We start from the raw sequence: 26,018 nt of genomic DNA, 5'->3' as shown, positions 1-26,018 counted from the left end.
CAAAGTGCTGGGGAAAGAAATAGTGCAAAGGGCTGAATCCTAGAACATTTTAAGCCGCGTAATTAAATAAGCTTCGCCATAAATTATTTTAGAGTAATGGCACAGTGAATGAAATTATTTATTTAAAAGCCCCACCAGCTCAAATCCATTTTATTAATTGAAGAATTATTTAAAAAACGAATTCAAACAGAGCATTTACATTTCACAGTGCTCATTATTTCTGCACAGTCAATGAGCTATTACAATTTCTCACATTCTGCACATCGACATATAACATCAAATTAACTGGCAACAAGTCCTGATTCTGTTTTATCTGCTTGTTAATGCAACAGCTATTTCTCAAGATCTGTTATCTCTAAATCTGAAAAGACTAAACAAAAATGATTCAAGATTAGTGCAGCGGTAAAATAACTGGGTCAGAAAATTGCTGGTATAATTTAAAAGAAAACATAACGAAAGTTAATGCGTGTGGATATAAATTACAAAGATTATTGTTACTAAGGGGTTGTACTGGCTGAAAAATAGTGTAACATTTGGTTTCTGCTTTGCATAGATTTCACAACTAAAGTGTTAAATCGAGTGCACGTCGACTGAATGCTAGAATTTAAATATTTCAAGTATGTCTCAACAGAACAGCCCAAGGGACCAAAGCTAGAATGTTAATTGATGCTTTATAAAGCAAACAAAATTTTGAAGAAAGAGCTAGCATTTGTCTAGCTCCTTCCATCTTTTCCAGGAAGTCCCAAAGCCATTTAATTACTTTTTGAAGTTTTTTAAATGTACTCTTGGGTTGTGAACGTCGCTGGCTAGGCCAGCATTCATTCCCCATCAGTAATTGCCCCTGAGAAGGTGATAGTGAATCACCTTCTTGAACCACAGCAGTCCATCTGGCGTATGTACACCCAAACTGCTCTTTGGGAAGGAGTTCCAGAATTTTCACCCAGCAACGGCGAAGGAGTGGTTATGTAGTTCCAAGTCAGGATGGTGAGTGATTTGTAAGTAAACTTGCAGATGGTGGTGTTTTCACAAATTGCCCTTGTCCTTCTAGCCAGTAACGGTTGCGGGTTTGTTAGACAAAGGAGTTTAGTCAAGTTGCTGAGTTGGTGAATACGTTTTGAACACAACAATGTCTCACAAACATGAAATAATTAGCTAGTTAATTTGTATTTGGTGGCATTAGCTGAGTAGTCAATGTTGGCCAGAACCCTGGGAAAATTGCTCTGCTCTTCAACTAATGCCATTTCTTTTCCAGCTACTTGAACTGGTAGGCCAGATCTTGATGAACACATCAGCTGAAAGATGTTGCATTCAACAATACAAAACTCCCTCAGTACCACATTAAAGCATCAAGCTAGATTATGTGTTCAAATCCTGGAATGAAGATTTCAACCATGAATTTCTTACTCAGATAAGAGTGCGACAATTGAGTCAAGCTAGCACTGTACAGTAAGTTGACTCATCAAACTAACAGTCATAACCTTTCATCGGCCTTAACTAAAAGGGCTTTTTTTGATTGAAAATCTCTAAACTGCCTACGACGCCGAGGACCTGGGTTTGATCTCTGCCCCGGGTCACTGTCCGTGTGGAGTTGGCACTTTCTCCCCCACAACCCAAAGATATGCAGGGTAGGTGGATTGGCCACGCTAAATTGCCCCTTAATTGGAAAAAATGAATTGGATACGCAAATTTTTTTAAAAAACTAAGCAGGTTATTATTAATGTAAGTTCAAAACGTTCCCCTATCGGACATTCATATTGCACCTCTTATGACCTCAGGCCATCCCAAAGTGCTTTATGGCCAATTAAATACCTTTGAAGTGCGTACACTTTTGTAATGTAGGAAACGTGGCAGCTGATTTATGCACAGCAAGATCCCACAAGAAACAATGCAATGATGATGATCCATTTTAGTCATGTTGATTGAATAATTATTATTTAAAAAAAATAAATTTAGAGTACCCAATTCAATTTTTCCAATTTAAGGGGCAATTTAGCGTGTTCAATCCACCTACACTGCACATCTTTGGGTTGTGGGGGCGATACGCAAACACGGGGAGAATGTGCAAACTCCACACGGACAGTGACCCAGGGCCAGGATCGAACCTGGGACCTCGGCGCCGTGAGACTGCAGTACTAACCACTGCGCCATCGTGCTGCCCTCAATGTTGATTGAATTATAACTGATGATACCTCACCTGCTCAGCTTTGGAGTAGTGCTGCAGGATGTTTTATGCCCACCCGAGAGAACAGATGTGACACTTGAGGGCTTTGATTAATGTCTCACCTGAAAAGGGGAGCAGATAGCTCAGAACTACAGGCAGGAGTAAGCAAAGCACTAAGGATGAAGAGGGAGCAGAATTTGCAAGAAGGGTTATAATTTAAATTTGCTATTTGCACATCTGGTACCAGAAAACTGTAGTCGCAACAATACTGGACAGTGTAACAAAAAGAGCCAGTCGGAATGAGAAAAAAGAATTCAAGCCATTTACTTTGCTTTGTTGGTTAGATCTGTAGATCTGTATGCAGCAGCTGCATGACCTCCCGAGCCTGCCTTGGCACCATCCTTAATTCTTCTTGGCTCCGAGCCTGCGTCCCTGTACTGCTTGTTAAATCTGGAATCTCTCCTATTTCCTTTTCAGATGCTTAAACTAAGTCCACAACCCAGGCAGCTGCCCGTTTCTCAAGTTTACAAGTCTTAGGTGTGAAGTTATTATGCTTTACGTGTAACCTGTGGTTTCCTTACTTTTCGAACCACGTCTCCGTTATCAAATCTGATTCGGCACAAAGAACCAGTGCACTGACTGGACCTTGCAAAACCTGGAATGTTTTACATGCCCAATGAGAACAGATTTTCCTTCCTCAGTTTCCCTGTGTAACCCAATGTGATCCTTCTTTCTTGCCTTCAAATAATTCTCAGTTGGGTGTTTCAAATGTAGCCGTGCCAGTACTAATTTGGAAAATATTAGTAACTATCTTGACTATCTACTAACCATTAGCCTCATGCCTCAGTTGACTATGATATTGCTCATGCAATGAAATAGGCTCTTATTTGGCTAGTTCAAAGGCTCACATCCCTGTCAATGATCTGACAAATGTTTGGAATTCATTGTTGAGGAGTGAATATTCTGTACAACTTGCAGTGCGACTTATCTGGGCCACTTGTTTACAGTAACTGAATAAGTCAAATTCCATTTTTATTATATCGGGTTCTTTTGTCTTCTATGATTCGACCTGTTTGCAATTGGAGTCATCGACTGAGCATGACCAAATATGTATAATTCCTTTTTACTGTATGGGATTACAGGATTTCTGGTGTTTGTATGCTTTGGGGAACATATTATCTTTATTTAAACAATATTTTTATTGAACTTTGAACATATATCAAAGGAGAAATAAATGACACAGTGTAACAATATCAACACATATAGCAGAAACAATAACAAGCAATAAGAATAACATGAAACCCATCAACCATAATACTGCCCAGAATAATCACCCCTCCTCACTGACTTCCCTTCCCCTACACCCCTGCCCCGCACTAAGAGCTCTTTAAAGTGCAAAATGAACGGCCGCCATTTACGATAGAACCCATCAGTCCACCCCCTTATCGTGAACTTGATCATCTCGAGGTACAAGAATCCTAGTAAATCACCCACTGGGTGGCGTCGCCTGACTCCAGCTCCGCAGTTTTCGTCACCGTGCCTACAGCGATGCAAATGCCAGAGCATTCATTCCCCGCCCCCATCCTCAGCTCCGGTTGGTCCGATACTCCAAATATAGGACTAACGGGCAGGGCTCTAAGTAAATATTCCGGATTGACGAGAAAGTGTGGTAAAAGAACCTCCTATAGCCCACCAATTTGGGACAGGATCAGAATATGTGAATATGGTGAGAATTTTTTTTTCTTTTTAAAAAGTAAATTCAGAGTATCCAATTCTTTTTTTAAAGGGCAATTTAGCGTGGCTAATCCACCTAACCTGCACATCTTTTTGGGTTGTAAGGGTGAGACCCACGCAAACGGGGAGAATGTGCACATTTTTTTAAAGTCGGAGTACCTTGTTCATTTTTTTCAATGAAGGGGCAATTTAGCGTGGCCAACCCACCTAGCCTGCACGTCGTTGGGTTGTGGGGGCGAAACCCATGCAAACATGTGGAGAATGTGCAAACTCCACACGGACTGTGACACAGAACCGGGATTGAACCTGGGACCTCGGCGCCGTGAGGCAGCAGTGCTTTTTTTTTTATAAATGTTTTTTATTGGATTTTTGCACGGAGTATATTTTGCCGTTATGTACACAGGATATGATATATCTATATATACGTAAGTAAGTATCCATTTGTGCTGGCGAGGCACTTCCGGAGGGCAATCCTCGAGTGGGTCTGTTGCTGGTGTTGCCCCTCGCTTCTCCCGGTCGGATTTCGCCGCCGTTGTCTTCTCGTGCACGCTGCCGCCCACCCCCCACCTCCCTGGCTCTCCTCTATTGTTCCCTGTCTCTTCCCCTTCCCCCCCCCCCCCCCAACCCCCGCGGTTCGCCTTTCCTTTCCTGACCCCTCCCCCCATGGTTCGCATTTCCTTCCTCTTAGACTGAGTTGTGTCCCCCCCCTCTCCCGTTCTATCCCACCCTCTCATGGGTGCTTTGGCTGCTTTCCCCTGGTCCCTGGCTCCCTGGCTATTCTTCTGCTTGTTTGTTGGCCACAAACAAGTCCTGGAACAATCGGGTGAATTGGCAGCAGTGCTAACCACTGCGCCACCGTGCTGCCATAGAATGTGCAAACTCCACACAAACAGTGACCCAGGGCGAGATCAAACCTGGGGCCCTCGGAGCCGTGGGGCAGCAGTGCTAACCACTGAACCACCATGCTGCCTTTCTACATATGGTGAGCAGACCCTTTTGAGCACCACTCACACTTACCCTCAACCCCCTCAAAATGTCGACTCATCCTGGCCCTGGTGAGGTACATCCTATTTTCTATTTTAAATGCATTTTATTCCAAACATATTCAAAAGTACAAAACCATAAATAAATCGGACAACATTCTCCACATCACACGGTTTACAGTTTGTACAAATTTTTCTCCCTTTCCACGCACCCACCGCGTGACGAAGAGTTCCTCAAACATGGTCGTGAACAGTCCCCACTGTGTCTCAAAGTCCTCCGCTGATCCCCTCAATTTGAACTTGAGCTGGAGGAAGCCGTGCAGATCCCCTAGCCAGGTCACCACTCCTGGTGGCGTTGCCAACCGCCATTCCAGCAAGGTCCTTCGCCGGGCATCTAGAGATGCCAAGGCTACTACATTAGCCTTCCTTCCCTCCATGAGCTCCGACATTTCCGATAAGGGGCATTTGCCCCTTACAAACTTATTGCCCCTTAGCAAACAATCACAACAACAAAATTACCCCACTCGAGGAGAGAAACAAACTCCCATCCTCCAGCCCCCACACGACCCGCATTTTCCGAACTCCGCTGTTCCAACTTTAATCACCGTCTCCCGTCAACGTTCAGTTCTCCCCCAGTTTGTGGTCTCTAATAAAGTCATCGGCCTCCTCTGGGGTTTTGAAACTCCCGATGGGCGGCACACTGCGCAGTGGTTAGCACTGGGACTTCAGCGCTGAGGACCCGGGTTCGAATCCCGGCCCTGGGCCACTGTCCGTGTGGAGTTTGCACATTCTCCCCGTGTCTGTGTGGGTTTCGCTCCCATAACCCAAAGATGTGGATTGGCCACAATAAATTGCCCCTTAATTGGGAAAAAAAATAATTGGGTGCTCTAAATTTAAAAAAAAAGAAATAGTACTCCCGGCCTTCAAAAGTCACCCACAGTTTTGCCGGGTACAGCACCCCAAACTTGATATGCCTTCGGTATAGACCGCTTTGACCCTGTTGAACCCAGCGCACCTTTTCGCCAGCTCCGCTCCAATGCCCTGATAGATTTGTACTCTGTTCGTAGTTCCGATTCTCCCTCGCCCACCACAGGATCTTCCCCTTCTCCACAAACTAATGGAGCCTCACAATCACTGTCTGCGGTGGCTCCCCCACTCTCGGCTTCTGCCTTAGGAACTTGTGCACTCTATCCACCTCTGGGGCCTTGTCCAACATCCCCTCCACCACCTGCCCCACCAGCATCCTCGAGACGTATCTTGTAGCACTCGTGCCTTCTGCACCTTCAGACAAGCCAATGATACGCAGGTTCTGCCTTCTGGATCTGTCCTCCTTTGCCCTTAATATCTTGCAAAGGTACCTTTGGAGCCCCACCTCCGCCTCCCATGCCACCACCCGATGATTGTGGTGAGACATCGCCCTCTCCATCTCCTGGATCTGCCATTCCAGGCACTTCTTGAATCTCTCCATCGATCCTTTCAAGGGTGCTACCGCTCCCTCGATGGCCTTCGGCCGATCTTCAAGCATTTCCTTTCGCTGCTTGTGAAACTCCTCTCTAATGAACGTCATCCACTGCTCCATCTGGGGTTTTCCAGCATGCGACAACCCTTCCCCCTCCACCACCTTTTCAGTTGTTTCTGCGCCACCGGTCTCCTCCGGTTCCTTGGCCAGGGCTTTAACCTTCTTCTGCCGGGTCTGATAACGAGCAGACTATCCACTCCCAGGGGGGAACCTCTCCTCCACACCTTCAGGTACACTTTCACGTCAAAATTCCCTGACTTCGGGTACAAAGAGCTCAAATCCACGCCTTTGAAACGGAGCTGCCTTGTGTGCGACCACTAACTCCATGACCACACCCGGAAATCATCTGGTGGGGTGCATCCTTTTAAAAAAAATTTAGAGTGCCCAATTAATTTTTTCCAATTAAGAGGCAATTTAGCGTGGCCAATCCACCTACCCTGCACATCTTTGGGTTGTGGGGGCGAAACCCCAGCAGACACGTGGAGAATGTGCAAACTCCACACAGACAGTGACCCAGAGCCGGGATCGGACCCAGTGCTAACCACTGCGCCACCGTGCTGCCCCGTGAGGTGCATTCCCACCCCGTATGTCCCGTGCGTGATATTACATACCTCCCCCCAAAGTCCAAAAACCTCCTTGACGAGCAATAAAACGGAGAGAAGGGAGCAAGCGGAGGATGTCGGAGTCTCTTCGGCTCCGCTAAGTCCTGATGGAGCTGATACACCAGATCAGTTGGCATATACCGCACCAGGGAATACTGTCCGGCAGGAATGGCGTGGTGGAAGATCATCAAGAGGCGGATGATCTACCGATCGGCATCCGAGACCTCAGAGGCCTGCGTCTCCATCTCGGAGTCAGGGATTCCCCTGGTGGAGAAAGAAATGCACAATCACTCGATGGTCACCCGGGAGGTGATCAAGTTGTATTCAGTGCAAAGCGATCTCATCAACACGTCTATGGCAGTGATTTTTTTATCGTCACCAATCACAAGCCATTGCCAGTGATTCCGCCAATAGTGCCTGCAAAGATTCAGCAAAGAGTCCATCCGCAGGGTAAATGCTACATCATCCTGCGCGAGGTTGAGCTTGATACAGCTAAAGATGGTGTTTAGGATTCACCTCACAGGACAGCACGGTTCTCCTTATGAAGTTTGAGCTCTGCCCCTCTCGGGGCGAAGTATCTAAATTTTTACCCAATCAATTTTTTCCAATTAAGGGGCAATTTAGTGTGGGCAATCCACCTAGCCTGCACATCTTTGGGTTGTGGGAGTGAAACCCACGCAAACACGGGGAGAATGTGCAAACTCCAGACGGACAGTGACCCAGAATTGAACCTGGGACCTCGGCACCGTGAGGCAACAGCGCTAACCCGCTACGCCACCGTGCAGCCCCGGAGTATCTAAATTACCCAATGTATATAAGGTTGGCCAGTAAGGCTCAGACCAGAAGGAACCCAGTCTGGGTCTATGGGGAAGTGTATATACATTGTAAATAAACCTTTGTTCTTATTTTTGCTCAGTATGGACTCCCCGTGTCCTTATTAAACCACCATTCTGGCCAACGGGAAAGGCACCCCGGGAGCAGAATGCCATTGCACTTAGTCTCAAAATGGGAGAATTCTGCCCCAGAATCTGAAGCTCAGGGGACATGGGTTCAAATTCCACCATGGCAACTATTGGAATTTAAATTTGGTCGCTAAAATATGGAATATAAATCTAGTTTCAGTAATTTTTTTTCTTTGTTTTTAATAAATTTAGAGTACCCAATTTTTCTTTCCTTTTTTCCAATTAAGGGGCAATTTAGCGTGGCCAAATCCGTCTAACCTGCACATCTTTGGGTTGTGGGGGTGAAACCCACGCAGACATGGGGAGAATGTGCAAACGCAACACAGACAGTGACCCGGGGCCGGGATCGAACCCGGGTCCTCAGCGCTGTACTCCCAGTCCTAACCACTGCGCCACCATGCTGCCCTGAATGGTGACTATATTAATTGACGAATGTCATTTTTGGGAAGGAAATCTGCCATTCTTATGTAGTTCGGTCTACATGTGACTCCACAGCAATGTGGTTGACTCTTTACTGCCCTCTGACATAGCCAAAATAAAAGCAAATTACTGCAGATGATGGAATCTTAAAATAAAAACAGAAAATACTGGACAGTCAGCCAGACGGGAAATGTTAGATCCGTTTTTTTCACCACAGATGCTGTCGGACCTGCTGAGAATGTCCAGCATTTTCTGATTTTCTTTTAGCTCCGCAGGCCGTTCAGTTCAAGAACAATTAGAGATGGGCAACAAGAGCTGCTCTCGCCTTTGACGCCCACATCCCAAAAAGGAATGTTTAAAAATTTGATACCTCCAATGTGTAATTATTGTAACATGGTAAAATAAAGAGGAACTTACAGAGGGAAGATTTTGCACATTTCATGCTTTCCTCAGGCTCCAAGCTTTAATGCTGATTCCTGCCTGTTTTACGGATGTTTTATGATCCAGAATAAGCAAATGCGATTGTCAATAAATGTTGGCATGCACTGCCATCGATGAGGTCGATGAAAAAACTGGATTTTGGTGCAATTTCAGTGCAATTGGACCAAAACAATTCCGACCCAACATAGTTGGCTTCTGTTCCTATTATAGGGAAGCTAATTTTATTTATGCTCTTCTTGCTTTCCTTGATATGAGGGATCCTGTTAAATGTGTAAATGATTTTCCACACATTTTTGTAGATTAATCAGGGCTGCAAAAGGGGTAGACGTTAAGTAGGTCAATGTACAGAACTGATTCTCTTCACATTCCTGCATTTATCAGTGATATATCCTGAAGAGGACATATTTGAGCAGGCTCTTCAAATGACAGTATAATGCTAATTTATGACTGTTCAATGTGATTTGGGTATTTGCATCGGCTCAGAATTATGGAGATAACCAAAAAATACTGAACACTCGCAAAAAGAATTGTGAGGCCCAGGTCACTGCATCCCACTCCTGATATTGAGTTTTAGGGGCCTCACGGTAGCATGGTGGTTAGCATCAATGCTTCACAGCTCCAGGGTCCCAGGTTCGATTCCCGGCTGGGTCACTGTCTGTGTGGAGTCTGCATGTCCTCCCCGTGTGTGCGTGAGTTTCCTCCGGGTGCTCCGGTTTCCTCCCACAGTCCAAAGATGTGCGGGTTAGGTGGATTGGCCATGCTAAATTGCCCGTAGTGTAAGGTTAATGGGGGGATTGTTGGGTTACGGGTATATGGGTTACGTGGGTTTACGTCGGGTGATCATTGCTCGGCACAACATCGAGGGCCGAAGGGCCTGTTCTGTGCTGTACTGTTCTGTGTTCTGTGTTCTGTCACTGTCCGTGTGGAGTTTGCACATTCGCCCTGTGTCTGCGTGGGTCTCACCCCCACAACCCAAAGATGTGTGGGGTAGGTGGATTGGCCACGCTAAATTACTCCTAATTGGAAAAAAATAATTGGGTGCTTTAAATTTTTTTTTAAAGGATTGAATACACACACACAAAATCAAATTTATGTATCAGAACAGACCCAGCAAAATTGTTGGGAAAATATCAGCTCTTGCACAATAAGCACTAATTTAACAGTTGGAATAGAGTGTGGGCAGCATGGTAGCACAAGTGATTAGCAATGCGGCTTCACAACGCCGGGGTCCCAGGTTCGATTCCCTGCTGGGTCACTGCCTGTGCGGAGTCTTCACGTTCTCCCCGTGTCTGCGTGGGTTTCCTCCTGGTGCACCGGTTTCCTCCCACTGTCAGGTTAGGTGGATCGGCCATGATAAATTACCCTCAGTGACCAGAAAAGGTTGGGGGGGGGGGATTGTTGGGTTGCCCGGTTAGGGTGGAAGTGCGGGCTTGGGTGGGTTGGTGCAGACGCGATGGGCCGGGTGGCCTCCTTCTGCACTGTATGTTCTAAATAAAAAGAGTGGAATGAGTCCTTTCCTACCATTTGCCCGAAATACGAAATTACACCACTTCCAAAAATTTGCAATTTTTGTGAGGGTGCATCATTGAGCACAATTGATTGACAAAAAAAAATTAAAAGGTGTTTGTGTCAGCTGATGTTCAACCAGATGTTTGACAAAAAAAGTCAGCGATCTGTTCAATGGAACAGCTACATTGAAAAGCCAAGATTTAATCAGTAGGGACATGTTGCAGTGCTCGATATAGTGCTGCCACATGGTATTTAAATTGGCAGTGTGCTGTCTCCAAGGACCGTCTATGAACTATTGTGTTCAAAATATTTCACCCAGGATGGTACTGCAGTGTCCTGGACTAAGGAAGAATAAAAAATGGACAATGTTTCCCCTCCTGGCTTAGTTGGTAACACCTTTGCCTTTAAATCACAGAGTTCCGGGTTCATGTCCCACTGAGGCATTCAAGTCAGGTGACTCTGACCTCTACAAGAAAGCCAGATATGATCTAAAGAAATCCATCAAAGATGCCAAAACACAGTACCGGACCTAGCTCGAGTCCCAGGCTAGCCACATGGATCACCGCGATCTATGGCAAGGTCTGCAAGACATAACAGGCTACAAGATGAAGGCATGTAAAATTGTCGGCTCCAACGCACCCCTCCCTGATGAGCTCAATGCATTCTATGCCTGCTTTGAGCAAGAGGTCAGCGAGAGCGAGCCCTCCACCCCAGAAGCCACGGATGAACTTGTATCTGAGATCACCACTGCAGACGTCAGAGCAGCCTTCTCGAAGGTCAACCCGCGGAAAGCCACTGGCCCGGATGGGGTACGTGGACGAGCACTCGGGTCTTGCGTGGATCAGCTGGCAGGAGTATTCGCAGACATCTTCAACCTCTCTTTAATCTGAGGTCCCTATCTGCTTCAAGAAGACGACCATCATCCCTGTACCAAAAAAAAGTCAAGCAGCATGCCTTGATGACTATCGTCCAGTGGCTCTGACATCCATCATCATGAAGTGCTTCGAAAGGTTAGTTATGGCACGAATCAACTCCAGCCTCCCAGATTGCCTTGATCCACTACAGTTTGCCTGCAGCTGCAACAGGTCCACTGCAGACGCCATCTCCATGGCCCTGCACTCTACCCTGGAACACCTAGATAACAAAGATACCTATGTCAGACTCCTATTTATCGACTACAGCTCAGCCTTCAACACCATCATTCCTACGAAACTCATCTCCAAACTCCGTGGCTTTTGCCTCGGCTCCTCCCTCTACAACTGGATCCTGAACTTTTTAACCCACAGGCCACAATCAGTAAAGATAGGCCACAATCATCCTCAACACAGGTGCCCCACAAGGCTGTGTCCTCAGCCCCCTACTATACTCCTTATACACCTATGACTGTGTGGCCAAATTCCCCTCCAACTCGATTTTCAAATTTGCTGATGACACCACCGTAGTGGGTCGGATTTCAGACACTGACGAGACAGAGTACAGGAATGAGAGAGAATCTGGTGAACTGGTGCAACGACAATAATCTCTCCCTCAATGTCAACAAAATGAAGGAGATTATCATCGACTTCAGGAAGCGCAATGGAGAACATGCTACTGTCTACATCAATGGGAACGAAGTAGAAAGGGTCGAGAGCTTAGAACATAGATAGAATAGTACAGCACAGAACAGGCCCTTCGGCCTTCGATGTTGTGCCGAGCAATTATCACCCTACTCAAACCCACGTATCCACCCTATACCCGTAACCCAACCCCCCCTCCCCCCTCCCCCCCTCCCCCGTCCCCCCCTTGCTCTAACGCCTTGCTCTAACTGTAACATTATATTCTGCAGTCTCTCCTTCCTTCCCTATGTACGATATGCACTGTTTGTACAGCATGCAAGAAACAACACTTTTCACTGTATACTAATACATGTGACAATAATGAATCAAATCAAATCAAAATCACTCCAGTGCTTGAGACACAAAGCAAGGCTGACATTCCATTGCAGTACTGGGGGAGGACTGCACTGTCAGATGTGCTGGGTTTTGGATGAGATCACCTGCTGGGGTAGATGTAAAAGATCCCTTGGCAGTATTTCGAAGAAGAGCAAAGGAGTTATTCCCAGCATCCTGGCAAATTACCATCATGAAAAACCAGACTTTTTTTAAATTTTTTATTTTTTATAAATTTAGAGTACCCAATTATTTTTTCCAATTAAGGGGCAATTTAGTGTGGCCAATTCACCTAACCTGCACATCTTTTGGGTTGTGGGGGCGAAACCCACGCAGACACGGGAGAATGTGCAAACTCCACACGAACAGTGACCCAGGGCCGGGATTCGAACCCGGGTCCTCAGCGCCGTAGGCAGCAATGCTAACCACTGTGCCACCGTGCTGCCCCAATGAAAAACCAGACTTGATGCGACCATCAATTCACACGAGATGGAGAGTTGAAGTGAACAGTGGTTTTAATCAGCTAGAACTGTGCCTGCCTGCGACTGTTCTGTACTGAGAGCTGCCTGCAGGGCAGCAGCTCTATATACTTCCCCCAAGGGGGCGGAGCCAGGGGAGGAGCCCACAAAGGCACCAACATGATACAGTGCGATGTAATACAATACAATGGTCCATAGGTGGAGCCCACAAGGGCACCAACATAATACAATGCAATACAGTGGTGAATGGCTGCCATAATACATTCACTGCAAGACTAACTAGTCATTAATATATTGCTGTTTGTGGGAACTTGATGCATGCAAATTGGCTGCCATATTTCCTACATTAAAACAGTGCCTATGCTTCAAAAGTACTTCATTGGCTGTTAAAGCACTTGGAGACATCTGGTGGTCATGAAAAGTGTTATATAAAAAAGTCATTCTTTCATTGACCGGCGTGGAGGGCGGGCGGGGGGGGGGCCCTGTGCCCCCCAACCAGGCTGATCATCTGGAATGTCAGAGTACTAAACAGGCCAGTCAAAAGGGCACGTGTGTTCGCGCACTTGCGGGCTCTAAAGGCGGACGTAATTATGCTGCAGGAGACACATTTGAAATTATCTGACCAGATTAGACTAAGGAAGGACTGGATCAGCCATGTCTTCCACTCGGGCTTGGACTCTAAGTCCAGGGGGGTAGCAATTATGATCAATAAGCGGGTCCAATTTGAGGCGGAGAGCGTAGTCGCAGATGGCAGGGGCAGATTCCTTATGGTAAGGGGCAAGCTGGAGGGGAGGAGAGTAGTGCTGGTGAACATATATGCTCCGAATTGGGACGACGCTGACTTTATTAAAAGAGTTCTGGGGAAATCACAGACCTAGACTCACGCAAGTTGATTATCGGGGGGGGGGACTTCAATACGGTCCTCAACCCGGGTCTAGACCGGTCATGTCCCAGAACGGGTAGGCTCCCAGCAATGGCAAGGGAGCTGAAAGCGTTCATGGAGCAAATAGGGGCAGTGGACCCATGGAGAGCCAGACAGCCAACGGGAAGGGGATATTCGTTTTACTCACATGTCCACGGAGTATACTCTAGGATCGATTTCTTTATCATGAGCAGGGACTCTGTAAGGGAGGTAAAAAATACGGAATATACGGCAATCACTATCTCGGATCATGCCCCGCATTGGGTGGACCTGCAGGTCGGGGGGGAGAATTATCAACGCCCGCAAGGAGGTTAGACGTAGGATTGTTGTCAGAGGAGGGGATATGTGACTTCCGGTTGCGGCTATGACCAGCTAAGTCGCACATTTGGCAGCTCCTGCGACAAAGGTGTTTAAGGGCCGATTGGAGGGCCCCGACGGTACTGTAAAGACGAATCCCGGTGGGGGAAGGCTCCCTGAGGAGAGTGGGACCAACTTTATGGTCGGTACTCGGAGTGGGGCGACAAAAAAAGCGGCAGCAGCTCCCCGAAAAAAGCGGGGGAAGAGGACCAAAATGGCGGCCGGTGGCGCACTAGAAGATTGGAGAAAATGGGCGGAGGAGCAGCAGGCCGCTCTCCTCCGGTGTTTTACGGAGCTGAAAGTGGAACTCTTAGAGTCTATGAACGCGACGACCACAAGGCTGATGGGGGCCCAGGCGACCCAAGAGGCGTCGATAAGAGAGCTGCAGCAGGAGATGACTGCAAGGGAGGAGGAGGCCACGGTCCTCGTGGGAAAGGTGGAGGTGCACGAGGCACTCCACCTGAAATGGCAGAGCCGCTTTGAGGAGCTGGACACTCGAATGAGGCGGAAGAACTTGAGGATCCTGGGCCTAGCAGAAGGCCTGGAGGGGCCGGATCTCCCGAAATATGTAGCGGAGATGCTGAGCTCCCTGATGGGAGAGGGGGCCGGTCCATCGCCTCTGGAGCTGGAAGAAGCATATCGGGTCATGGCTAGGCGGCCTAGGGCGAACGAGCCCCCGAGGGCGGTGCTGGTGCGATTCCAGCGTTTCTGTGATCGGGAGAAAGTGCTGAGGTGGGCCAAGAGGGAGAAAAGCAGCAAATGGGAGAATTCGACGGTGCGGATATATCAGGACTGGAGTGCGGAGGTGGCAAAGCGGCGGGCACGGTTTAACCGGACGAAGGCGGTGCTGCACGCAAAGAGGATCAAGTTCGGAATGCTGCAGCCAGCGCGCTTGTGGGTCACCTACAAGGACCAGCACCATTACTTTGAGACCCCAGAGGAGGCATGGACTTTTGTTCGGGAGGAAAAGCTGGACCTGAACTAGAACTTGGGAACGCCGGCGGTCGAGGCCGCCCGAGTACCCTTGACTGATCAAGTGGCCCATGTCTTTCTTAGGCCAGGTCGGAACTTGGTTAAAGTTGATGGATCGTTTGGTTTCTTTGAAACTTGTGTTATGGGGGGTTTCTTTGTTCCTTTTTGTGTGTCTCTTCCCGTTGCCAACTTCCCTTAATTATTGTTGTTGTAGGGGGGGCTTTTTTACTGTTTTTTGATCTGTTCTTTAAGGGTTATGGTTACTGTTCTGTTCGATGGAGGGTGATGGTTAAATACGTTATTATTGGGTAGTTATTTAGTTATGCAGGCATAGTTATGTATTTATGTATTTATTTGAGATTTGTTATTTATATTGTTATATTGTTAAATTGGGGAGGCGGGACGGGGGGGGTGCAAGTTGGTTATGCGTGTTTTCTTTTTCTCTTTTTCTTCCTCTCGTTTTAAGGGGGCTTTTTTATGGGCTTGGATGGGGACGGGGGTGGAATTGAAGATGGCGGGGTAGGGTGTGGCCGGGCGAAAGCACGGGCTTTCCCCTGTTTCCCGCGCGCGGGACGGAGGAAGGGGGAGGAGAGAAGAGTGGGGTGTGGCCAGCAATGGCGGCTTTTCCCACGCTGAAGCGGGGTCAGAGAGGGATGGCAAGGGGGGGGGGGAGGCCCCTCCCCCCCCACATCGGGAGGAGTCGGAGTGTGGCAGGGGCAGCCGGGTCAGCGAAAATCAGCTGACTCTCGGGAGTACGATGGTGGATACACCGCGGCTAGGAGGGGTCCTAGCCAGGGGGGGGGGGGGGAAGGGGGGTTAGGGGGGGATACCGGGTTGCTGCTGGAAAGGCCGAGGACGGGAAGGGAAGAACGGGAGGAGAGAGGGGGGGGGGGCCAGCGCCATGGGGAACGGGTCAGAAGGGGAGGGTCGACCCGGGGCGAGCAGGGGACAGGACATGGCTAATAGACAGGGGAAAGGGACAGGTCGCTCCGCGACCCGGTTGATTACTTGGAATGTGAGGGGGCTGAATGGGCCGGTCAAGAGAGCAAGGGTTTTTTCACACCTAAAGGGACTGCAGGCGGATGTGGCAATGTTGCAGGAGACTCACTTGAGAGTAGTAGACCAGGTACGCCTGAGAAGGGGGTGGGTGGGACAGGTGTTCCACTCAGGCTTGGACGCAAAGAACCGGGGGGTGGCGATTTTGGTGGGAAAGAGGGTGTCGTTCGTGGCGGCGCAGGTGGTAGCAGATAAGGAGGGTAGGTACGTGATGGTGAAGGGTAGGCTGCAGGGAGAGAATGTGGTGCTGGTGAATGTGTATGCCCCGAATTGGGATGACGCGGGTTTTATGAGGCGCCTGTTGGGCCTCATTCCGGGTCTGGAGGCAGGGGGCCTGATCATGGGGGGGGACTTCAATACAGTGCTCGACCCTGGGCTGGACAGATCGAGTTCCAGGACGAATAGGAGGCCGGCAGCGGCAGAGGTGCTAAGGGGGTTCATGGAGCAGATGGGGGGGGTAGACCCTTGGAGATTTGGCAGGCCAAGGGCGAGGGAGTATTCTTTTTTCTCCCACGTCCACAGGGTGTACTCCAGAATAGACTTTTTTGTACTGAGCAGGGGGCTGATTTCGAGAGTGCAGGACACGGAGTACTCGGCCATTGCGATTTCGGACCATGCACCACACTGGGTAGAGGTAGAACTGGGGGAAGCACGGGACCAGCGCCCGTTGTGGCGCCTGGATGTGGGGCTGCTGGCGGACGATGAGGTGTGCGGAAGGGTCCGGAAGGGCATTGAGAGATATCTGGGCACGAACGACACGGGCGAGGTGAAGGTGGGGGTAGTCTGGGAGGCCCTGAAAGCAGTGATCAGAGGAGAGCTGATCTCCATAAGGGCACACAGAGAAAGGAAGGAGAGGCAGGAGAGGGAGAGACTGGTGGGGGAACTTATAGAAGTGGACAGGAGATATGCGGAGACACCAGAGGAGGGGCTGTTGAGGGAGCGGCGCAGTTTACAGGCCCAGTTTGACCTACTGACCACTAGGAAGGCGGAGACGCAATGGAGAAGGGCACAGGGCGCGGTCTATGAGTACGGGGAAAAGGCGAGCAGGATGCTAGCACACCAGCTGCGCAAGCGAGATGCAGCCAGAGAGATTGGGGGAGTGAGAGAGAAGGGAGGGAACGTAGTGCAGAAGGGGCAAGAGGTGAACGGGGTCTTCAGGGATTTCTACAGGGAATTGTACCGGTCTGAGCCGCCCAGGAGGAGGGGGGGAATGGAGAACTTCCTCGATAGATTGAGGTTCCCAAAGGTCCAGGAGGAACGGGTGGAGGGGCTGGGGGCACCGATAGAGCTGCAGGAGCTAGTTAAAGGGATAGGCCAGATGCAGGCGGGGAAGGCGCCGGGGCCGGATGGGTTCCCGGTGGAATTTTATAAGAAGTATGTGGACTTGGTGGGTCCAGTGCTGGTGCGAGCCTTCAATGAGGCGTGAGAGGGGGGGGTTCTGCCCCCGACAATGTCACAGGCCCTGATCTCCTTGATCCTGAAGCGGGACAAAGACCCTGTACAGTGCGGGTCCTACAGGCCTATCTCCCTCTTGAATGTAGATGCCAAACTGTTGGCAAAGGTCCTGGCAACCAGAATAGAGGATTGTGTGCCAGGGGTAATCCATGAGGACCAGACGGGGTTCGTAAAGGGACGACAACTTAACACAAATGTCCGGAGACTGTTGAATGTGATTATGATGCCAGCAGTGGAGGGGGAGGCTGAGATAGTGGTAGCACTGGATGCGGAGAAGGCATTCGATAGGGTGGAGTGGGAATACCTGTGGGAGACGCTGGAACGGTTTGGGTTTGGGGAGGGATTTATCAAGTGGGTGAAGCTGCTGTATTCGGCCCCGATGGCGAGTGTGGTTACAAACGGGAGGAGGTCAGAGTATTTTGGGCTCCATCGAGGTACCAGGCAGGGATGCCCCCTATCCCCCTTACTATTTGCATTAGCGATCGAACCGTTGGCGATGGCACTGAGGGGTTCAGGGGGGTGGAGAGGACTGACAAGGGGAGGGGAGGAACATCGGGTATCACTCTATGCGGATGATTTGTTGTTATATGTGGCGGACCCGGAAGGGGGAATGCCGGAGGTAATGGAAATACTAGCGGAGTTTGGGGACTTTTCGGGATATAAATTAAATGTGGGTAAAAGTGAGGTCTTTGTGATACACCCGGGAGATCAGGGGGAGGGAATTGGGCGGCTCCCCTTTAAGAGAGCAGTAAAGAGCTTCAGGTACTTGGGGGTGCAGGTGGCAAGGAACTGGGGGACCCTCCACAAGCTGAACTTTTCAAGGCTGGTGGAGCAGATGGAGGAGGAGTTCAAGAGGTGGGACATGGTACCGCTGTCGCTAGCAGGGAGGGTGCAGTCAGTCAAAATGACGGTCCTCCCGAGGTTCTTGTTTCTGTTTCAGTGCTTGCCCATCTTTCTCCCCAGGGCCTTCTTCAAGAAGGTAACTAGCAGCATTATGGGCTATGTGTGGGCACATGGCACCCCTAGAGTGAGAAGGATTTTCTTGGAACGGAGTAGGGACAGGGGAGGATTAGCGCTACCCAATCTTTCCGGATACTACTGGGCGGCGAACGCATCGATGGTGCGCAAGTGGGTGATGGAGGGGGAGGGGGCAGCTTGGAAACGTATGGAGAGGGCGTCCTGCGGCAATACAAGCCTGGGGGCGCTAGTAACGGCACCATGGCCGCTCCCCCCCACAAGGTATACCACGAGTCCGGTAGTGGCGGCCACCCTGAAAATCTGGGGGCAGTGGAGGCGACACAGGGGGGAAGTGGGGGGTCTGATGGCGGCGCCACTGAGAGGGAACCACAGATTTGTCCCGGGGAACACTGGCGGGGGATTCCAGAGCTGGCACAGGGCGGGCATCAGGCAACTGAGGGACATGTTCATAGAGGGGAGGTTTGCGAGCCTGGGAGAGCTGGAGGAGAAATTTGAGCTCCCCCCGGGGAACACGTTTAGATACCTGCAGGTGAAGGCATTTGCCAGACGACAGGTGGAAGGATTTCCCTTGCTTCCCGATAGAGGGGTGAGTGATAGGGTGCTGTCAGGGGTCTGGGTCGGAGAAGGGAAGGTCTCGGACATCTACAAAATAATGCAGGAGGTGGAGGAGGTATCGATAGAGGAGCTGAAAGACAAGTGGGAAGCGGAGCTGGGAGAGCAGATAGAAGATGGGACATGGGCGGATGCCTTAGAGAGGGTCAATTCGTCGTCGTCGTGCGCAAGGTTGGGCCTCATCCAATTTAAGGTGCTGCACAGAGCCCATATGACGGGGACTAGGATGAGTCGGTTCTTCGGGGGTGAGGACAGGTGTGTTAGGTGTTCGGGAAGCCCTGCGAACCATGTACATATGTTCTGGATGTGCCCGGCACTGGAAGAGTTCTGGGAGGGGGTGGCGGGGACGGTATCGAGAGTGGTGGGAACCAGGGTCAAACCAGGGTGGGGGCTAGCGATTTTTGGGGTTGGGGTGGAGCCAGGAGTACAGGAGGCAGGGGAGGCCGGAATATTGGCCTTTGCGTCCTTGTAGCTCGGAGAAGGATCTTGATTCAATGAGGGACACAAGGCCACCAAGTGTTAACACCTGGTTAAACGACATGGCAAGCTTCATCCAATTGGAAAGAATCAAATTCGCCCTGAGAGGGTCGGTACAGGGGTTCTTCCGGCGGTGGCAGCCCTTCCTTGACTTTCTGGATCAGAGATAGGAACTGGAGGCCGAAACAGCAGCAACCCGGGGAGAAAGGGGGGGGGGGGGGGGGGGGGGGGGGGGGGGGGGGGGGAGGGAGGGGGGGGGGGATAGCAACGAAGGGAGCACGTCAGCGGGGGGTTGCGGGCAATGACTGCCCAAGGCCATCGGCAGAAAGGGAAAAACGGGTTGGTTGCTAGACTGGTAGCGCGGGGGGGGGGGGGGGGGGGGGGGGGGGGGGGGGGGGGTGGGGGTGGCGCGCGGGGGAGGGCGTGGGGAGGATTTTCCAGGGGGGATTTGTTGTGTTATAATTTAAAATGTAGTAGGGGTAAATGTTTGTATCGAAAAAATTTCAATAAAAATTATTTAAAAAAAAAAAAGAGGAGGGGATATGTGAGAGACTTCGGAAGTGTATGCAAAATTACTTGCAGGTGAACGATACGGGGGAGGTTTCAGCAGCAACCCTGTGGGAGGCGCTGAAGGCAGTAGTGAGGGGGGAGCTGATCTCAATTCGGGCTCACAGGGATAGGGCGGACAGAGCAGAAATGGATAGATTGGCCAAGGAGATCCACTGGATAGACGAGGAGCATGCGGGGTCCCCGGGGGAGGACCTACTCAGGGAGAGACGGAGACTGCAGGCGGAACTGGGAGTGCTATCCACTTGTAGGGCCGTGGAACAACTTAGGAAGGCAAGGGGAGTGGTGTATGAGCATGGGGAGAAGGCTAGCAGATTGCTAGCGCAGCAACTCAGGAAGAGGGAGGCAGCCAGGGAAATAAGTAGGGTGGTGGACGGGAAGGGGAGCAGAGTGGAGGACCGGCCAGGACTGAATAAGGTGTTTTGGGACTTTTATAGTAAGCTTTACACTTCAGAACCCCTGGAAGAGCCGGAGGAGCTGAAACGGTTCCTGGACGGACTAACCATCCCAAAAGTGGGCAGGGGACTAGTGGACGGGCTGGGGGCCCCGATTAGAGCGGAGGAGGTACTGGGAGGCCTAAAGGCCATGCAGTCGGGTAAAACCCCGGGACCGGATGGATACCAGGGTGGATACCAGGGGCGACCAGGTGTGGTTGCCGCCAGCGTGAACCGGTCAGGAACGGCAGGCCGCATAGCCCATCCGGGTCGGAGAATCGCGGGTTGCCATGAAAAACAGTGGCCCGCGATTCTCCGAGCGGCGTGTCGCAAAATGCGACACGCCATTTTGGGGGGGGGGAGGTAGAATCGCGGGGGGTGCCAGAGCGGCCCTCCCGCGATTCTCCCACCCGGCGTGGGAGCGGAGAATCACGCCCCCCATGTCCGTCTCCATTGGTAACGAGGACTCGGGTTCTAAGATGGAAGCAGGGGAAGCAGGTGTTCTGATTGTAGCTGATGCCGATGAGGAATCTGCGTCAGTCACTCTTCAGCACTCCCTCATGGAAGCAAAGGTCTCCAGTTCAGTTCACACCTCCTGATCCCGTTCCACTCTTGATGGACCTCAGACCAATCATGAAGAGGCCTCACCTCAGGTGTACTGAGGAAGAAATTAACTCGAGGGGGGAGGAAGTTATGGTGGCCATGTAGGACACTCCGGATCGTCAGTAGATCTCCCCGTGGGCTTTATGCAATATGAATTCCCCTATTAAACAGTCAGTACATCGCCCAATGGGGAATGTATAGCGGGAGCATAAAACCCACCGTTCCAACCCGGACTGCCATCTCCGTAGGTCCCTGGGCTTGGATTCATGTGGTGGTGTAAGCTGCAGCAACGGCCTTTATTGTTACTACAGTAAAGCGGTTCATTATTTTAAGACTGGCCATGGTGGAATTATTACAGTAAGTTATCTAAATACTGCTAACATCTGTGGAAATGTGTCCAGCTGAACCCATTGCTTCATCAAAAATGGAAGAGATTGGAGGAAAGCAAAATAACATTCTCAGCATGTTTATTTTCAAATTATTATGGCTTTCCAGTGACTGTTGAAACTCAGGAAATGAGGAGGTGTTAAACTTACACTCAGTTCTCTGCTTTATCCCCTGAATGTATGATTGGCAGGAAGCAAGGCTGAAGAGTGGAGGTAAGTGGCATAAGATTGATCTGTGCTGAAGAAAAGAAAATAATCCAAAGTGGAATTAAGCCGGGAAAAAGAGATGTACCCTGGCTATGTGCTTTTATTCCCAGCTTTGTTTGGGAAGATAAAACACAGGCAATACGCAATGTCATTTTAATTGTTCTGTTTGTATCAGTGAGAGAACAATGTGGCAGCATAATCCAAAAATGCTTCCTGGTTTTGGACTGGACACTTCAGTTTTGAGGATGGTGAGCTAGTTTGTTTTATACTTGAAAGCCATACTGTAAAAGTTTAAATACAAAGAAAAATACTGGGGAAATCTCCAGACTGTTGCTCGTTCTGGGTGAGTGTGCTTTACACTCAATTTGGCTCTGTTTCGTTCCTCAGCCCTAGAGTCGCCAGGTATCGTTAAGATACCGCCACAAGTTTCAAGTTCAAGTTCAGACCAATAACTCCATACACCAGTTAGTAAGTTCAAACAAGACACGTTTATTATAATACAGTTATCTACTAATTGTGCATATAAAACTACAAGACTAGGCTAATCCTACCACTAACAGGCCAAATACTTATCTGGATAAGGGAACTGCTGGATCAGGGATCAGTGGTCTCTTGCTCTGCACTGGGTCCGCAGGTTTCCAGTAGTAGTGGACTAAAGGGGTCAGGAGTGTCTACTCTCGTAGCGTGCGTTGTATGACACTTACTTGATGGCGGCTGCTGGCCAGGCCTCTCCTCCCCGTTGTCAAGTTCGAGAGCTGCTACAAAGGTGTTCTTGTTGGGAGGGCCGGCTGAGAGAGAGAGAGCTGGGGTCAGGGTCTCTGTCTTATACCTCTCCCAGGGTCTCGCGCCCACCTGGGCGGACCCTCTATACACTCGCAATCGATTGGGTCTCTTCCCAATTGATTGATTTGAATTTCCCCAATAACGGGGCTGCTCTTCGATCACTGGGCGGTTCTTGGGGCTTATTGTTTTGGACTTCTCTTGGCGCTGAGAAGTCTGGCCTTCTATTCAATGTATCGATTTGAGTTAACTTGTTTCCCTTGTACCTGGGAATCACCGGGTATCACCTCATTAGTATGCTAACTTGTTTTTTTCACAGTGCTGTCTGGTTTCTGCAGCAGTCAGAATACACAAGCGCTTTTGCAAGCTGCTTGCTTTTGCAACATGTCCGTTTTTCCTGCATTCTTTGTAATCTTCCATTTTGTGTTGGGCAGTGGCCACCCCAGGTGGCTACAAGACACAGTGAGCTTATCCAGCATTTACTGTATAAATTTAAGTTATCATATTTGCTTCTAAAAATGAAATACTCCACAGGCTTGCAAGCAGACCAGCTGTTGCTCTGAACACACAGAGTGGGTTTCCTTGTGGCCTTAACAACTCAGACTGGACAAAAGGAATTTTACTGACGCTGCAATGGACTGTGCTATCGAGTGTTCAGATGGCATAGGTAACAATCATTCGAAGGCGCAGTGTTAGTTTTTGTATGTCCGCCAATGACACTCGGCTTTCTTACCTCTCTCGATTCTTCACCTGTTGCTAAATTATCAGACTGAAACAACATCTAGGATTGGGCGAACAGAAATTTCCTGACGCCATCGTTTTCAATGCTTGATTCAAACTCCGCCCACTCCCTGGCTGCCGATTCCATCCCGCTCCTACTTGGCAACAGTCTGAGAATAAGCCAGTCTGTTCAAAACCTTGGGCGGGATTTTCCCATATTTTTGCACAGTGTCAGACCCTGGCCGAAGCCTGGTGTGTAGCTCTCCAGCTGCACAGCCGAGTTTGCAGCCCAGATCTTCAGCTTCTCTTGAGAAAGAATTCAGGAGACATGGTTAATGGCATCACTGTGGTGGGCCGGGCCTGATAGAGCTGACCAGGCCGGCTCCATAGAGATCAGGGCATCCTTTACAAAGGGAGTCACAATCAGCTCAGTAAATAACGCCGCCCCGACCCCCCCAAGAGTCACAGGGTTCCCGCCCCACCATCACCATCGGAGCTAATATCCTTCCTCACTGTTGCATTAACTTCCTCTTTAACCAGCACTGCAACTCCACCACCTTCCCTTTTGTCTGTTCTTCCTAAATACTGAGTACCCCTGGACATTCGGTTCCCATCCCTGGTCACCCTGCAGCCATGTCTCCGTAATCCCAAATTAGATCATGAATTATTGTGAATGCTCCGGGCATTAAGGCACAAAGCCTTTACGCTTGTCTTTTTAACATTACTTGTCCCGCTCCCAATATTTTTCACTGTGGCCCTGTTTGAATCTAGCCCTTGGTTTTTCTGCCTATCACTTTTCATATTCCCCTTTCTGTCTTTTGTCCTTGTTTCCTCCTCCTCTGCCACCTTGCGTAAGTTCCCGCCCCCTGCCTTTAGTAGTTTTAACCATCACCCTGTTTCAGCTCATCCGCTGTTGAAACCCTCATTCATGCCTTTGTAACTTATGCACTCCTGACTGCTCTTCCACACTCATGAAACTTGAGGTCGTTCAAAATTCTTCTTCCATTTCTCAGCTCACAGCAAATCCCATTCCGCTATTACACCTGTGTTCGCCGACTTACACTGGCCCCCAGTCAAGCAACACCTTGATTTAAAAATTCTCATCCTTGTTTTCAAATCCCTTCGTGGCCTCGCTCCTTCCCCCACGACCCCCCCCCCCCCCCCCCCCCCCCCCCCCCGGCCCCTCCATCGCTGTCACCTCCAGCCACACATCCCTTTGTGATATCTGCACTCCTCAAATTCTGGCTCCTTCTTCAACCCAGTTTTAATCGCTCCACCATGGATGGCCATGCTTTCAATTGCCTGGGCTCTAAATTCCGGACTACCCTCCCTACATCTCTCTGCCTGTCCACCTCGTTTTCTTCCTTTGAGACACTCCTTAAAACCTACCTCTTAAACCCTAAACAACCTAATATCTTCCTCTGTGGCTCAGTGTTATATTGGGTTTTACAATGTTTCTACGAAGTGACTGGGATGTTACATTAAAGGTATTTATTATTGTTGGTGGTGGTGATTCTTCCTCATGTAGAAGGAGGTGAGAAAACCAGACAAGTCACAGTGACTCACAATGATAACAGAATATCATTAGCAGCGACTTGCAAGAAATCTGCTTGTTGTTTTGATCAAGATAATGACTCTGAATGTATCCGGTGAGTAATAAAACAACACTGACCACGAGTCCCTGGGATCTCAACGACAGAGCAGAGATGATGGAGGATGGACTGGATAACCCTGTCAAACACCACAGGAAGGTTTTGGATGGGGAGCGATAGCGTGCAGTGGAGTTGTCACGCTTACAGAGGTGTAATTAGTGACTGACTAATGAAGTTCCAATGCTATGGATTATAGGATTGTAAGAAATAGGAGCAGGCGTCGGTCATTCATTGGGTATGCTCCATCATTTGATAAAATCACGGGTGATCTGACTGTTGCCCGCATTCCTCTTTCCTGCCTGCCCCCCATTACACTTAACTCCCGTGTCTTAACTCAGCTACACTCTGTGGAAGAGAATTTCAAAGGCTAATGACCCTCTGAGAGAAGAAATCCCTCCTCATCTCTGCCTTTCAAACTGTGCCCCCTAGTTCCCCAATCCTCCGTAAGAGCAAACATCCTCCTTGCATCTGCCTTGTCAAGCCGCTTCAGAATCTTATCATTTTATTTATTTATTTATTGAATTTAGAGCACCCAATTCATTTTTCCCAATTAAGGGACAATTTAGCGTGGCCAATCCACCCAGCCTGCACATCTTTGGGTTGTGGGGGCGAAACCCATGCAAACACAGGGAGAATGTGCAAACTCCACACGGACAGTGACCCGGGGCCGAGATCGAACCTGGGCCCTGGGTGCCGTGAGGCAGCAGTGCTAACCACTGTATCACCGTGCTGCCCTAGAATCTTATTTTTATTCCACCAGCTGCTGTGATGGGATTTGAATGAAATGAAATGAAAATCGCTTATTGTCACAAGTAGGCTTCAAATGAAGTTACTGTGAAAAGCCCCAGTCGCTACATTCCGGCGCCTGTTCGGGGAGGCTGGTACGGGAATCGAACCGTGCTGCTGGCCTGCCTTGGTCTGCTTTAAAAGCCAGCGATTTAGCCCAGTGTGCTAAACCAGCTCCAGATTTAAACCTGTGACCCCAGAGCATCAGCCTCGGCCACCAATGTCACACATTTTATGTGACACTTATCATACTATTTGTGAAAAGCTGCTAATATTTGCTCTCCGTCAGGCAGAACCCTCGCTCACCATTAGCTCG

General features: G+C 49.5%; 1 protein-coding gene across 1 annotated transcript in view; it reads left to right on the top strand.

The window, feature by feature from the left end:
- Nucleotides 1–26,018, top strand: part of LOC119969682 (rho GTPase-activating protein 39-like) — a 246,893-nt gene that overhangs the window by 31,846 nt on the left and 189,029 nt on the right. Inside the window, exon 3 of the mRNA XM_038803653.1 lies at nt 1,253–1,446. The gene's annotated coding sequence lies outside the window, so the exon portion shown is untranslated. The remainder of the gene's footprint in view (nt 1–1,252; nt 1,447–26,018) is intronic.

Source organism: Scyliorhinus canicula, chromosome 7 (assembly GCF_902713615.1).
Source record: "Scyliorhinus canicula chromosome 7, sScyCan1.1, whole genome shotgun sequence".
In the NCBI taxonomy this organism is placed as follows: domain Eukaryota; kingdom Metazoa; phylum Chordata; class Chondrichthyes; order Carcharhiniformes; family Scyliorhinidae; genus Scyliorhinus; species Scyliorhinus canicula.
This window is presented reverse-complemented; position numbering and strand designations above follow the sequence as displayed.